Below are 17070 nucleotides of genomic sequence, written 5' to 3'. Positions count from 1 at the left end.
TCCCATAGACGTTTCAGAAAGAATTTTTTAGACCTTTAGGCCTCGGACAAAGCCAACTCGGATCGTTACATGACAATAAACACAATTTTTTGGGCCGAACAAATAATTAGAAAGAAGAAAAAAAGAGCAGCGTACAACACTTTTTTGTTGTTTTTCTTCTTTTCAATTATTTTTGAAAATAAGTATTTTTTTGTTTATTGTCATGATTTGTCAGCATCCGAGTTGGCTTTGTCCAAGGCTTAAAAGGTCTTTAAATAAATACTTTCTGAAACGAAAAATGTACGAGAAATTATTTTCCAGGCCGCTCGTCGTCATGAAAGGGGGCCGGGACTGCGACGCTCTAAAGGGTTAAAAACCGGACATTGTTATAAGAAAATGGGGTCCAACAGGAGCAGCATGAGGAATAGCTCAATAAATTCAGCCAAACCTGAATCTGGACTGTACAGTATTATGTTCTTCTATAGCTCCAAATATACCACTTACAAAATGTCATACACTGACCATGCAAGGTTTTCTGCTGTCCCTTGCAATGTCATGCTCTTCAAAATTCAACAACGCTTTTGGGGTTCTCTTGTTTTTACTGCATTGCTCCAATAGGTGGCAATCTAATTGCCTGTAAAAGTTGAAGCTGTGCTCAGCTTAGTCTCAAATTCAGGTTCCTCACATTTGAACGTGACCTTAGATCCTATAAAGTTCAGTTTTCTGAGAAAAAGAGAGGAGAAAAAAAGTGAATCTTCTTTGAAAAGGCTGCATTATTGTTCTTGGGGATCCACTGGAAGCCACAGACATTCACAAGAAGATCAACAAAACAAAGAAAATAATAGCAATCACTCTTACTTATACATTGAAAGGTTTTTGGAAATATTTGTTCCTGTATTGTGAACACAGGTTTGCCATTCTATATATTGGGACAGAATCATATAGCAAACCAGTCATATGAATGGCAGATAAATGCATACATACTTACTTACATACATTAATGTGCATGAAAAAGTCCCCATTGTATAAATCCACATATTCCCCCAGCAAAGACCCAAATAAATACCTGAGGAATACCTCAGTTTACATTATGCTAAGAAGTGGTATGTCTTTGTGATAGTCACACTGTTTACCACTGTAAGTCATATTGCAGCAGATCCACATACTGTATGACTACACATGAAAGTATTACAGCAGAAGTTGACAATCAAACACAACACAACATATCACCATTGTGTATTTTGTATAGGTTTACAAAAGCATTCTACGGAGGAATATGAATCATCATATAAATTGAATTGCAGCACTTGGGAAAAGGGTGGATGCAAGCATGCAACTCCACCAATAATTCAGCTCAACAAATAATGCAGTAGATTGGGAAAGTGGTGGGGTAATGAGCCCATTCAATTAAGCAAATGAAAATGGATAAAAAAACAGGATGCAGTTGATCCTATTTGGTCGCATGGATGAATGGCTAAGTGTGCAGCGGAGGCAACGATATTTGCCACTGATTGCACATCACACCCATGTGTGCACGTATTGCTCACGCAAGAGAAACGGTCACAAGTTCACCCTTTTTCATGTCAAGGTCCATTATTTATTTATTTGGTATTTGATGACATTTGTATCCACAATTCCATGCTGTATTGATGTTGGTACCATTAGGAGGGGTCATAACAGGCAAACATTGATCAAAATAGATGATTTTGATAGATGAATAAAATCTAATGCAGATGTTTAACAATAATTGTCTCCACCAGGCCAAAGGCATGGGGAGAGAGTATGTTTTGCACTCTGTCCATCCGTCTGTGTGTGTGTGTGTGTGTGTGTGTGTGTGTGTGTGTGTGTGTGTGTGTGTGTGTGTGTGTGTGTTTGTCCGTCCGTCCGTTAGCTAATCTCCGGCATGGCACACACTCCTTGGATGCCAACGATGAACCTCTGCCCCAAATTCTTCAGAACGGCCTGTTATAGCGCCACCATGAGGCCGATGTTTGCTGAACACATTTCATTACATTACTCGTACACATTTTATCGATACATCACATACATCGGTATACACTATCCCTTTCGTCATGTGATCAACACGGACCTGTCCGCTTCCCCATATTCCATCCCCATTGGCTAAGATTGTCTTCCAAAGTTTGCAGGATTGGTCCGTTTTGAACAAAATGCCACAAATCATGGCTTCTCGCTTCTCGCCCGGAGGGCGAGAAGCGACCTTACAGATTGTATCCATACACCACACAATTTGGTATACACTACCTCTATAATCATGTGTTCAACACAGATCAGATTTTTCGTATTACTCCTACTAAAAATATTGTCCAAACATCACAAACGCTATTATCCTGGTGGAGACCTGTGCCCCGAGGGGCACTTTTTCTAGTTGAGAGTGTAAAATGAAACAAAATGGACTCTTACAGGTCAATTTTGTTCGATTTTACCCTCTCAAGAGTTTAAGATCTAATAAGGGTCCATTTGGTTACCAACTCTTCATCATTCAGCTGGAGACCACCTGGAACCTCCTTAAGGACCACTGGTGGTCCTTGGACCACTGGTTGAAAACCACTGACATAGGACATTGTCTTTGTACACTGCGGGACTTGTAAAGCATGACACAATATGGCACACAACAGTGGTTCTCAAAGTGGGGTCCGGGGACCCCCAGGGGTCCTTGAGGGAGTTCCAGGGGGTCCCCAGCTAAATAGTTTGGAACCAAATGGAACAAAATGGAACTCATAGAGTTAAATTAACATTGATTTTGCAATAAAAATTGCATGAGATCCCAGAGAAAGAAATTCCATTAAATGGGGGTCCGTAGCCTAATGCATGTCAAACAGAGGGTCCTTGAAATTAAAATGGTTGCGAATCACTGCTAGAGCCGTACAAATATTCTCTTATGGGGGTCCCCCCCGCATGGCATACGTTTTCAAATGGGGGCTTCACTGGCCAATTAGTGTCAATTTGGGGGTCCTTGGCATGAAAACGTTTGAGAACCGCTGGCATACAAACATAAAAGTAAATGCGGACAGAACTGTCACCAATGAACAGCAGTCTGAGTGACAGTGAATGATCAGTTGCTTTGAAAAGGCATGCACCGTGGTGGGTGTGAGAAATTCCTGTCACTGAGGGACCACGTTACTAATAATAAATATGTTAATAGTTATGTTATCATAGTGTAAACAAAGAGTACACCATCCAACCCAATTAAGAACTCTCTCTCTCTCTCTCTCTCTCTCTCCTCATGCTGGAATCTACATTGAACACATTGCTTGCATGACTGAGGAAAGAGAAGGAAAAAAACACAACTTTTCCATATTCTGATAATTATGGGGAAGGGGAGGTTATTAAGGGCTAGTTCAAGGAGTAAACAAGTAACCCGTCCTTTCTCAGCAATCTCACAATCCCGCTGTATATGCCAATGAGAAAAACAGTCCTAATAGTACACAGCTGCTTTTTCATGGGGCGCTTCCAGTTGGAAATTAGATGGTTTGTATGAAAGAAGTCCAAGGAGCAAAATCATCCCCCCCGATATCCAAAGTGAAGGACAGCCCCTATTCCAGTTCCCACAAAAGTACACCGCAAACCCAACTCTTGTTTCAAAAAACCCAGAGGCCCCTGGAAGCTGCTTCCCTTGTAATATTTGGAATAACGGGGGTCTGAGGTGGGATTATGCAGACACAGCAGCATGCTTCTCTGACACTTTTGCTGCCATTCCCCCGCTCTGCACTTTTTGCCAGGAAATGAGGTAAAATCTGTAAGGAAATTAGCTGTTTACACTCAGATTAACACAAGAGCTAATATTTGTTGACTTTATACAATATAAAAGGCCCTGTGTGTGTGTGTGTGTGTGTGTGTGTGTGTGTGTGTGTGTGTGTGTGTGTGTGTGTGTGTGTGTGTAGAGAGAGAGAGAGCCCCCCCCCCTTTCAGATAATGGCACAGTAATTATTCACTCGAGCATATAGCAGTAATATTAACTGGAGCGATGCAAACCAGCTGAATCTCTTCTCATAATGGGAACCAGCAGCCGCCTCCTTCCCATACACATGATGGTCTTTTTTTCTCCTTCCCTCCTCCATTTTTAAAGCTCCGTGCAGAGTTTTCCAGTTGGGAATCGTTTTCCGACGGCCAGCATCATGAAACCAGACACCGAGGAGCACCGGTGGTTAGCGTCCAGGAACAACACAGCCCGCTGCATGGTCTGGTCAGGGCCTACGTCCTTTCACCTCAGTGTAGTGTTCATGATTTCGTCGACTAAAACTATGACAAAAGAAATGTCGGTCGACTACCTTTTTTCACTGACGCGTTGTGAGCTTGTAGATGTGCTATTTTCAGCAAGTGTCATTACGACGGCATCAAGGCCCGCCAAAATACGTTTTAGTATTACTAAATCAACTGTAGATGTAGTCGACTAAAATCTTATGATATTTAGTCTATTAAAACATTACAGGTGACTGAAATGTGACTAAAACTAAATTAAAACTATTCAATCTAAAATCACAATTTTCTGTCAAAATCAACACTGCCTCAGTGCCCAGACCCCCCTCCTTGTGAGCGCTCCTGGGAACGGGAAGGTAAACACCCTTTTCACTGTGTCAGAAATGTGATTTCATTCTTGCTGCCACGGCAGTTCCTCGGTTGGTCTGGCTCTCCTCTGTTTTCGACCCTCCCTCCATCCCTCTCTCTGCCTCCCCAACCTCTTTCTTCTCCTCCTCCGCCCGCTTTCTCCCCACCCTTTCTTCTCTCTGTTCCTCCATGTAGCACATCTGGATCCCAGCTCTCATTTATTTATGTGGCTAGCTGCGATGTGTGTCTTTTTTCTTTCGCTCTTTCCTACTTCTATGACTTCTTTAAAGGTCCTTTACCTTGCGTCTCGTTGGGAGTCACTCTCCTTTCTGACGAAGTATACAATTACATCTCTCCATAACTGGCCACTTGGCAATTACATGCTCCACCACAGAGCCCCCCCCCCCCCCCCCCTTTCCAACTCCCTCCTTCACTCTGCACGAAAAGAAAGAAAGAAAAAATATCCAGCGCCACTGCTCATATGGCAGACCGAAATAGAATAGTTTCATGTCTGTTTGGAAGGCGGCCCGGGCGGCTGAAACTATGCTTCACCGTTTGACTTGACTGACAGTGGGATGTGGTTGTGTTTTTTTTTCCTTTCTCCCTCTCTCCCCCAAAAGAAAGAAAAACCTTAAGGCCAGTCACATTAAGACTCAGTTGTACTCAGGCAGGCTACGGTGGTGTCTGAGCTGGACGGGGCCGAGGACAGAGAGACTGAATGAGAGAGAGGGGGCTCTGCATGAGGACAGAGAGACTGAGAGAGAGAGAGAGAGAGAGAGAGAGAGAGAGAAGGGGTGGCAGACAGACAGAAATAAAAGTGGGAGAAAGAGAGAGAGAGAGAGGGGCTCTGAGCTGAGGACAGTCTGAGAGAGTGAGAGCGAGAGAGAGAGAGACAGAGAGAGAGAGTCTTTGCTAGACAGAGGACAACAACCACAAGAAACTGCAATGAATCCCCCTGGGAACTATTGACCTTTTTAGGAACAGACCAACTGAACAGGGTAAGTCCGGCAAGAAGTCTAACTACTCACTCTGGAAGTATTATAAAGTATTAGAATTGACAGTAAAAAGTCCTTTGTTCTAGCTTCAAACTATAACATCAGAGATCACAAACAGTGGTAAGGTTTCAGCTAATGTGTCAACTTGAAGGGGAGAAGAGAACAGCCTTGATGTGTTTCCTCAAAGTAGGCCTATCTGGGACAGGTGTATACAATCAGCCCTTTGATTGGTCAAAGCTTTGAGTAGTGTGGGATGCAGTACAATAGAATCTCTCAAGGCAATGAATGCTGTCGTCACATGTCAAGGTGCTTCCAGGATTTAAAGGGCATGCTTAAAGGGACACTTCACCCCTTTTGCAACCAGATCTTATTTTAATTATGTTTGGGAGACAAGAAACACTCCCTGGGTTTTTATGTGGGTAATATGTGTTTAGATATTTTAGTATTTCAAAGTGTCCATGATGCCATGGACACTGGGCTCACTTCTTTCCTGGACTACAATTCCCATAATGCTTTGGTGCACTGCTCCTCCTTGTGGATAGGGGGAGGGCTGTCTTACTGAGACAACATGTAGTCCAGGAAGTAAGTGAGCCCAGTGTCCATGACATCATGGACACTTTGAAATATTAAAATATCTAAAAACACATATTACCCACATACAACCCCCAGGAAAGTCTCCAAAAACATCATTAAAATAAGATCTGGTTGCAAAAGGGGTGAAGTGTCCCTTTAAAGGGCTAGCAAGGCCCCCTTTTAATGCAAAAGATAAAGGCTTTATCAAAGGCTTTTCTGATTGGACGACTTCTTGTCATCAGCCCGTGCTGACTCGGAAGATTTTCAAGTGGTTTCAGAGGAATTCGCAGGTAGCTGTTTCTGAATGAAAAGGGCAACAATACAATTGATATGAGCACCAACATACCGATGGCATTGCCAGTAGTCTTTACCGATCATATATGAACTTTTGTTGCCATACTAACTGCAAGGCCTTATAACAGATTGCACTGAACGATTGAATTGAGATTAGCTGGAACCTTTGTTTACTTTATATGATGGTTTATACTGAGTTAATTCTAAGATTACTCTCATGTGAACAATGCCACTTAACCTGTGGTATTATTTTAAGTCTTACTATTGTATTGAAAATGTCTTTGTCTTCTTTACATTATGTCCGTAACATTGCATTATTTGAGTGGTGTAAACCACTCCTACGACTGGCTTTGTTGGTTTACGTGTCTGTCTGTCTGTCTGTTCGTACCAAAAAATGAGCATGGTTGATGCTGATTGGTTGATGCTGATTTCATTACGTCAGACATTACGTCAGACCACAGCTGATCAGTCTGTATAAGACCTTACACCACTCAGTTCACACGGGTGTGATTTTTTAAATTATATTCAGCTAACATTAGTGTAGATTTTTGTCTTGCACACACATTAAATTCCCAATTCGCTAATGAATGAATGGAGAATTTACGTCATATGTGTCTGAGCAAATCGGCTATTTGGGTGTGCTTGTTGGATATCACTCAACAGCCCATGCGTACCACCTGTTTTGAATTTGCACATATTGCAGGAGGCAGCAGGAGGTTGCTTTATTAAAAACGAGTGCTTCCAAACTCCAATACTAAATCACCTGCAAGAAATGTCTTGACATGAATTTCTTGCACAGCTGCAATATTGGTGAGTTTGATGTTGTTTAATACAATCAGATAGGAGATTTCTGTTTCGATGAATGGGCTGTCAATGGGAAATTGCATCTACTGTAGTTAGCACCTTGCTAGTTGCTAGCAAGATAGCCGCGGTCTGCATAAAGTCAATAGCCTGTTTAATAACACTGTTTGCTTAAGTGTTTATTTTCGGCCTTTTTCTATTTTGGCCAGTAATATTTTTGCTATTTTCCTAATTTCGTTTGTTGTACTGTAAAAAATCTGTAGTTTTGGTGGAGGAGTTTTGGGAAAAAATAATAAACCCTTAAACTACAACTTTGGACTGTTCTTGGAGCCTTGGCCGGTCGGGCAACTTTAGTTTACACCCCATGCCATACTTCCAGAAAGGCAACAATCCCTCAATATTCCATATACAGTAGGCTACCATTGCAGACCAATGCCAGGGGGCGGTGGTAGTAATCACCAACAACCACTAAATGAATCTGGTTCCTTTGTTGTTTTATTGCAGAAAAGAGGCATTGTTTGTGGGTTTTTTCTTCCCTGAGTCACATTGGCGCTAAACACCATTGGCTCATATACAGCTGGTAGTCTAGTGATCTGGGATGCGTGGGTGCGTTACAGATACTGGGTTTGTTTGCCACGGACCTTGATTACAGTGTGGATGACAGTAATGATGAGGACACTGGTCTCATGTAGCACCACCACAGGTCTGCGTGTTTGTGTGTGTGTGTGTGTGTGTGAGTGATGTGGTGGAGGCAGGCAGGATTGTGTGTGTGTGTGTGTGTGTGTGTGTGTGTGTGCTTCTTTACTGTTTGTATGTTTCAAGTGTGCGTGTGCGTGCTTCTTTACTGTTTGTATGTTTCAATGCAGCGCATGCTGTTTGTCCGTAAAACTAAGGATTTTAATGTTAAGACAGTTGGATTGTTTGTTTGTGTGAACCAGCAACTGCTAGCTTTAGCCTTTAGGTTGGCAGCTAGGCTTCGTCATTCTTAACTGAGGATTTAAGGTAGCTGTATATACTGACTAATGTCAGTTCGGTTCGTGAAGGCTTCCAAAAAAACCATCTGACAGACAAATTGTATATTATACTGACACTATCTCTACTAACCCTAACTTCCCACTAATATGGTATTCGGACCATACCATAAGGTCAATAACATACAGTAGGCCTAATAGACTTTTTTTTATGTGTCCTGAGTTCTGAAGACATGGCCTCTTAAGGAAGCCTGCGACATTGCCTGTTTTCCTCAGTCTCTCTCCATAGCATCAGGTGAAATATTTCAATTAAAGGCAAGACCGCCTTTTAGGGGTCCTAATTTATAGGCTTCTTCTTTCTTAGGATATTTAGAATGATTTTATGAGCTGTAATATTTTTTACAGAGTTCTTTAATATTGTTGGTGATTTTCATATCCATGTTTGCTGCCCTTGTTCATCTGTAGATTTTTTTTTATCAAACTGAATGGTCTAATCTTGTGTCTGCTACTGATCCTGAATAATGTCCATATAATAACATTTCCTGTCTCGGACAATGTTTCACTAGATCATGCTCCCTCCATCCCTCCATCCCCCCATCCTCCCTCCATCCCTCCATCCTCCCATTCTCATGCTTTTAATTCAAAGTCTGCTCATCGTTCAGCTCATAGACCTTGGGGTATGTCCCATCCTCCCTGCTCTTAAAGATGGAGGGCCGTGATTGTTGTACTTTTTCTGTTTTCTGTCTTGTTATGTGTCTATTACGCTAAATAGACCCCCAGGTGTGGTTATAATATTCAAAGATGTCTTCCCTGTGTATTTTTGGTTTCTTCATGAAAACTGAAAGACTTTGAGTCAATATACAGGCATACAGGGACCCCTACAGGGCCTGCAGCTGTGGGTCTGTCCGAACATGTCTCTCACACAGGGGAGACAAAGATCCAGGTTTACACTTTAGTTTATGCTATATTAATGTGAATTGTGGTTCCATCAGATTCCACATTACAATACATATAGGCTATATTGGTGTTAAATAGTGTTTTCTGGCTTTACCATCTTAAGTTCTGACTATAAGTTGTCTGTTCAGCCCAGCACCTTAACTATCGTCCTGCGGGGGCATATAGATAAAACACTCACCCACCACCACAGAAGCCTGTGCCATTTACCATGTACACAACAAGGTGTGTGGAGAAGCAGGGTTGGTTGCTGTCTCAACATTGTGACCAGTGGCTGCATGTCTCCCGTACTCTCTTCTGCCAGCTGATCTGCAGGAGCTGGAGAGAGAGAGAGAGAGAGAGAGAGAGAGAGAGAGAGAGAGAGAGAGAGAGAGAGAGAGAGAGAGAGCGGGGCTTGACTTGACTAATGTGAACCACACATGTGGGTGTGGCCCTGCGCTGCACTGACACACTGTTTAATTACGTTCAGTCCACAGGCGGGGGTAATTGGGGGGTTTCCGTTATAAAAAAAGAACCTCTCCTCTCTTTCCAGTCACACCCCATATACATCTATTGTCTGGCAGTCATCAGGAGAGTGCTCCAATGTGGTGAGTTGTGACAGTGAGTGCACGTGCATGTCCTTGAGGGTGTGGCTGACAGAGCTTTGTAGCCAGAGCTAAAGTTGGAAACATGAAGCTATCCTTGCGGGTCCCTTTGTCTGTCATGTGGGCGCACAGTAAAATCCTCTTAATTTAATCACTTGAATGACAACATCCATATTATTGGGGGGGGGGGGGGCATTAACCAACATAGCAGATCTACTGTAGGACAAGAGATTTGGGGCAGACAGAAAATAAAGTTTATATACGTTAAAGTTTGTCAGGAACCCCAAAATGTGTTTTGGTGTCCCATATGCAGAAAAGACAGTTTACGATGTCTATAGCCTACTTAAACTTAGAACATAATACAAAACAATAAGGCCACCTCACAGGGAGAATAAACAGTACAATGATCCGGCACAGAGAGCAGTCACAGACAGTCTTTAAATTGAGCGTCACGACGATGCAAGATGCAGCTTAGAGCAGGCGTCACTTCCTGGTTTTTAAACTGCTGGTGGATGGAAACGTGTTTCCATTTACGCTTTCCATCTACCAGCTGTTTAAAAACCCGGAAGAGATGCCTGGAGGACGCTAGGCGATCATTAGGCCAACAGTTCGCACCTGTGAATCCGGGTGGAGCCCAAACTGTCAATCATGCAGGACTCACCAGGGGGGGAGGGAAAAACATCACACGGTCGGGAACAAGGGGAAAACATCACAGGGGAACAAGGGGAAAACATCACAGGGGAACAAGGGGAAAACATCACATGGGAACAAGGGGAAAACATCACAGGGGAACAAGGGGAAAACATCACATGGGAACAAGGGGAAAACATCACAGGGGAACAAGGGGAAAACATCACAGGGGAACAAGGGGAAAACATCACAGGGGAACAAGGGGAAAACATCACATGGGAACAAGGGGAAAACATCACAGGGGAACAAGGGGAAAACATCACAGGGGAACAAGGGGAAAACATCACAGGGGAACAAGGGGAAAACATCACAGGGGAACAAGGGGAAAACATCACAGGGGAACAAGGGGAAAACATCACAGGAGAACAAGGGGAAAACATCACAGGGGAACAAGGGGAAAACATCACAGAGGAACAAGGGGAAAACATCACAGGGGAACAAGGGGAAAACATCACAGGGGAACAAGGGGAAAACATCACAGAGGAACAAGGGGAAAACATCACAGGGGAACAAGGGGAAAACATCACAGGCGAACAAGGGGAAAACATCACAGGGGAACAAGGGGAAAACATCACAGGGGAACAAGGGGAAAACATCACAGGGGAACAAGGGGAAAACATCACAGAGGAACAAGGGGAAAACATGAGGGAGGCGACGCAGGCGTACGTGGGCACGTTTTGTTTTTCTTTTCCTGATCTTCTGATGTTTTTCTATATGATTGTATTACTCAACGACACTGAAAATGAGTTTGATTACTCAGTGTAATTTCGAGAATAAATAAAACTTGAATGAATGAATGAATGTTTTAGAGGGTGTAAGACTGTACTGACCCTGGGTTAGGGTTATGGACACTGATCCTGTGCTTTAGCTTTGACTGTATGAGCTCATTATAATTATATGTTTACAGCTGTAGAAGACTAGCTTTCGTGCTGAGTAACTTTCTTAAAACATGGACACAAATTAACCTGTGACATACTGCCCACTTTCTCTATGAGGTCATACTTATACTTTAATTAGCACCAATACAAAAAATGTTAAATAGAAATAAATAGTAAAAAAAAAAAAAGAATCACACCAGTGTGAAGTGAGGGGCGCGCTCTTATCATCATACGTCATACATCATCTCCTTCTGGCCAATGACAACTTGCGTCCTCACCTTCGTCTTCAATGTTTGTGTTTACGCAATGTTTACACTCAAAACTGGCCATTCATTGTCAATGGCATTCAATGTTTGTGTCCGCACACTCAAAACTGGCTATTCCTTGTCAATGGCATTTAATGTTTGTGTTAGGCCAATGTTTGTGTTTACACAAACCCTCAAAGCTGGACATAGGAGGGGATAGCGCCCCTCAAAAAAGGCTTTGATTACTCATTTAACGAACTAATGGTGCATATAATAACAGAAAACTGGCAGTTCTGCAAGTTCCCCCGTTAGTTAATACAGTCCGTGTTGAGGTCCAGGTCCTAGTTGGAGTTCAACGTGGCATAATGTCCATTGTTTTCCATCAGTGGTTTTCTTCTTTGGGGTGAGGTAGTTTCTTTCTTTGTCCGTTGCTATTTTTCCAGCCCTCCTTCTTTCTCTTTCTGTGTGGCCGCCGTGCTGGAATCAGGTCAGATTGGGTTCTCTGACTTCTCTCCTCCCTGCAGTCTAGCTCAGCTCAGCCTTTCTCTCCAACCTCTCACTCTCTGACCAAAGCCTCTGCAGCTATAGCTTTGGAATTAATCCGTCCATATAATTTCCTACTAAGACAGCTGATCCAATACGTTGATAAGCATAATTCAACACAACAGAGGCAATGACATAATGTTGCATGTAGGCCTAATTATTTGGCAACAATGATTGCTATCCCCTAGCTTGAGTATCAAATGTGACCAAATTTGACTGAGGGACGGCCATTGGATCTTTTTTCATGTCATATGAAAGCAGGAAATCATAGCTTCAAATTGACATATTGGTTGTTCAGTTTGACCCACCAGTTTTGGAGATATGGAGTAATTTGTCTTTCAGAAAACAGCGAGTTGAGAAAACAGGCTTAAAGGTTCACTTCATTACACCTAGCTAAGCATTTATTTCATAATTCTTTTTCATGTGATTTCATGGCTTTGATATTTATTTCAGACATGCTCTAGTAAGAGTCTGCCTAACTCATTTTTGATACAAAAAAAAAAGTATCATTGTGGAGGGATTTGATATCACAGATGCTAGTAATTTTACAAACGTTCCATGACGGATTGCCACGGTAAGGCCACCATCAATAGCTCTGTTGGCTAGCTCTGAGCTGTTGACCTATATGACCCCAGTAAGAGGGGAAACATGGTCCCCAGCATGGAGCCAGCAGCCTGTCTCGGACACTCATCACAGCTACCGTGTAGGACACAACATGTTAACCACTTAGCATGCCAGGACTAAGGTAGATGAAAGCTAACACAAAGCAGATGGAATTGTAGTTGTTTTGGAGAGGCGCTATCCCCTCCTATATATGTCCAGCTTTGAGGGTTTGTGTAAACACAAACATTACCCTAACACAATCATTGAGTGCCATTGACAATGAATGACCAGTTTTGAGTGTTTGTGAAGACAAAAGTGAGGACGCAAATTGTGATCGGGCGGAATGAGATGATGTATGATGATAAGAGCGCCCCTTAATTCACACGGGTGTGATTTCTTTTTTTGAGTGGTGAAAAACTCTCATGATGTGTCTCAGTGTCTGATATTATATGTTGCCGTTAATATTGGAGGTACTCCGGTCCGTGTAGGCTACATGTGATGATGTGACATGGGTGTCGATAGCCACAGTGTGTGCTTTGAAACTGTGCAAGATGTCTATGCTGGGGCACACATACATTGGTCCGATGTGTAACAGTCCGACACCTGCATGAGTCTAAAACTCCCCCGTGGCTTCCCTGTAAGGCAGTGGTTTCCAACCTTTTTCATGTCAAGGACCCCCAAAATGACATTTGAAAATATATGCCAAGGACCCCCATATAAGAGAAGATTTCTTCAGCTCTAGCAGTGATTTAAAACCATTTTCATTTCAAGGACCCACCAGTTTGATATGCAACAGGCTACGGACCCCCATTTAATGGCATTTCTATCTCTGAGACTCCAATTTATATTGTAAAATCAATGTTAATTTAACTCTGAGAGTGTACAAATGGTTGCCTGTCAGGCTGTTAGTACGTCGGAAAACAAACATGCACCCGTTGTCAATATCTGCATCTATTCTACACCGCCATGACAATGTACGTATTATTATCACTTGGTGAATTAAAGTGATCTTGGTGGCTTTTCCGTGGGTGGTATAATGTACAAGATACTTAACTTACTACTTTCTTTCTTCACAAAATATGGACCGGCCTGTGCGTCATACTTGCGTCTTCGGGGGCTGCATCATTGTGGGAATGGTGTCTGTTGACACATCAGTGAGAGACTGAGAGACACTCAATTAAGAAAGTGCAGGTATAAATTTTTGCGTAGGTGGGCCCAATATGGCAGCCACTCTGGGGCCCTGAGGCTGTGAGATAAATCAATATCAGACCAGTTGAATTAGAGCCCATGGGCTCCGAGTGCCTCTTTCTTTGGTCTTGACCTCGCGTCATTTGCCTCTCTATCTTTCCCTCTCTTTCCACCCGTTAATTGGAAGGGTGGTTTCTGCTAGCTTGTTTGGGTTTCGCTCATTCTGTCTGTCTATTTCTCCCCTGTGATTACGTCGACTGTATAGGCTCTTTGTGGGTGTAATGGTTCACCGGGGAGATGGGGCGGAGTGTTAGGAAATGGGGAGTTCCGGCTCTTGTTTGGTGTCTGAGATTCTCTCAGCAGAGAGAGAAAGAAAGGTCGGGATCTGTTTTCTCCTCCAGCCCTGAGTGTTGATGCAGTGAGAAGAGTGAGAGTCCCTCAGGAGGTGGGGAGGGGAGAACGTATGAAAGAAGTAACTACTACTACTACTCCCTCGCTCGATTTACTGTTTACTGGCTGCTGCTATAGTGTCAGAACCTGTGTCATACTGCTTCATAAACAAGCCTTGCCAACACCATTTATGCAAATGCGATGCAACTATACAGCAGGCCGATGCCCATTCGGTTAGGAATGCAAGCCCCTCCGGTTATGCAATTCCTGTTATATCCGTTTTACCCGTTGTACCCAAGGGTATGCACATGCACAAAGTGATTGGCAAATCGAGTGGCAAAGTGAGTTTAACGTTGTTTAATGCTAATCAGATAGGACATTTCTGTTTGGATGACTGTCATTAAGGCCAGAAAGTAGTTTTTTGACACTCAATAGGTGTTCCCGCATAACGTCCGGGTATGACGATGATGTCATGTGCATACCCTCTATATGTCACATGACTTGTGCAGTACCCATTATCATAGTACTTTGGGCATATACAGTATTATGCGTGTCTTAAGTACCAGGTCTTATTACTTAACTTAAGACCTGGAGGCGTGGCCAATGCTGTTTGGCCACTCAGAATAGCCAAATGGCATTGATCACGCCTCCAGGTCTTAAGTTAAGTAATAAGACCTGGTACTTAAGACACGCATAATACTGCCTATAGTGTCTGTGGGCCGACACCGCCACAACTTGAACTTCACTAGTAAGAGACCACACCTTCTGCTCGAGTTTAACTGTATTTATTGCACAGGTGAGATGTAGGTATATTGATGAGGAGCACCAGGAGGGGTGAGACTCAGGGTGGGGGCGTAGTCTCGGGAGCCTGACGACCGCCGTGCTCTGCTCGGGAACTGCCCCCCTCATGGCTCCTAGGAGAAAGAGAGAGAGAGAAGTGTTAGCGGGGCAAGGCTGAGGATGACGGGGTTTGTTGGGGAGGAGGGGGGAATTTGACGGCAAGAAGCAGCATCAAACAGGTAAGTGACGCGATAACAGGTATATGCTGTCGTGAATGTTACATGATTGGCTGTGAGACTAGGAACGCAGGTGTAAATGATAAGTTGATAGGGAATGGGAGTGATCGAGATAAGCAGACGGTGGTCTCTACTCTTGAAGCGGCGTTGAATACAACTTCAAAATAAAGCTATTTAAACATAATTTGAACATAATATTACACATACTGTAGACCAGTAGAGTCACTAGTGACTGTATATAGTGAGTCATTAAGAATAATTTAGGGGTAAATACTGGCAGTGGCAGCAGCTAGCGCATGTTCACCAACCAGCATGTTCGGACTAACGGGAGTTCGGATCTATGGGCAGTCGGATCTATGGGCAGACACCTTCAAAATGCCCTTGTGCAAGACACTGACTGAACCCTTAACCGCTTCCATTGAGCAGGTTGGTGCCTTGCTTGGTTGTGTGTGTGTGTGTGTGTGTGTGTGTGTGTGTGTGTGTGTGTGTGTGTGTGTGTGTGTGTGTGTGTGTGTGTGTGTGTGTGTGTGTGTGTGTGTGTGTGTGTGTGTGTGTGTGTGTGTGTGTGTGTGTGTGAATCGGTGAATGTAACCCATTGTAAAGCACTTGGCCCTAATGACTCTCTGCAGACCACATTTTTTAGATGGTGGATATCTCACATTCGGATGAAATTGTTTCATTTATTCCTGTTTAAGTCAAATGTGACATGGCAGACTGCACTCCAGAGACCCAATTACACACCTTCAAACGTGTTTACTTTGGTGGAATAAATAGCACGGAAATGGCGTTTGAAGTGCCACGTGTGTGCTCAGCCAGTCACATGTGGAAGACTTTCTTGCATACCTTGTGAGATTCTTGCTGCCGATATTTACTTATCGCACTGACCCCACGTGTGTTCCATTTACCCCATGCAGGCTCTACTGGTTGGGTTGTGTGGCGGTGAGTTAAACAGAAAACACCTCAAAAACACTCCCGCCCTGTCCCAAAGTATGGGACAGGGCGGACGTCTGCGTTTCCTGGCTTACAGAGCTGCATGTATACTCTTCACATACTAGAGCATGTCTGAAATAAATGTCAGAGCTGAAATCAACATGTAAATATGAAATAAATTCTTTAACATTTAGCTATAAGGTGTAATGTGAGTCCACAGAAGTGAACCTGTCAAGACTGTTTTCTCAACTCGCTGTTTCTCTGCAAGACATTACTCTATAAGCCATATCTCCAAAACTGGTGGGTCAAACTGAACAAGTTACAACCAACAACCAATTTGAAGCTATGATTCCCTGCTTTCATGGCATGACAAAACGAAAATTAAAAAATAAATTCAATCACTCCTCGGTCATAAACGGTCACATATTCTCTCTCTCTCTCTCTCTCTCCCTCTCATTCTGTCTGACACACACATTCATATGGACTGAACCCAACCCCCCCTCCCCCCCTCCCCCCTCTCTCTAATGTTAACCATCTGTACTGAATTTCTGCCGCACAACAAAGTTACTCTTCCCCATCCTCCATCTCCCTGTCGTCTGCCACTGCCTCTCCGTCTTCCCACGTGCGGGGCAGCCAAATGTCAGCAAGCAAGGCCCAATGAAAGGACCCCTCAACATGGTCTCTCAATCCCCCGTATCCAGTCAATTGCGGAATATTTACGACCCTCTGCATTGGATGTGAGGTCAGTTATTTACATGACAGGTGGGCGGAGATGGATACATAGACAGACAGCGGACTATAAATTGTGATTATGGATTGCCCTCCGACGTCTGTGCGTGCGTAGTTGCTATGGGGTCTCTCTCTCTCCGA

At 43.4% G+C, this 17070-nt stretch overlaps 1 protein-coding gene across 1 annotated transcript in view; it reads left to right on the top strand.

Annotated features, from left to right (window-relative positions):
- Window positions 1-5328: 5328 nt before the first annotated feature.
- insc (INSC spindle orientation adaptor protein) overlaps window positions 5329-17070 on the top strand; it is a 70155-nt gene continuing 58413 nt past the window's right edge. Inside the window, exon 1 of the mRNA XM_079501034.1 lies at window positions 5329-5543. The gene's annotated coding sequence lies outside the window, so the exon portion shown is untranslated. The remainder of the gene's footprint in view (window positions 5544-17070) is intronic.

Source organism: Electrona antarctica (assembly GCF_951216825.1).
Source record: "Electrona antarctica genome assembly, chromosome: 5".
Classification (NCBI taxonomy): Eukaryota; Metazoa; Chordata; class Actinopteri; order Myctophiformes; family Myctophidae; genus Electrona; species Electrona antarctica.
The sequence above is the reverse complement of the archived record's forward strand: the minus strand, read 5'-3'. Positions and strand labels throughout refer to the sequence as shown.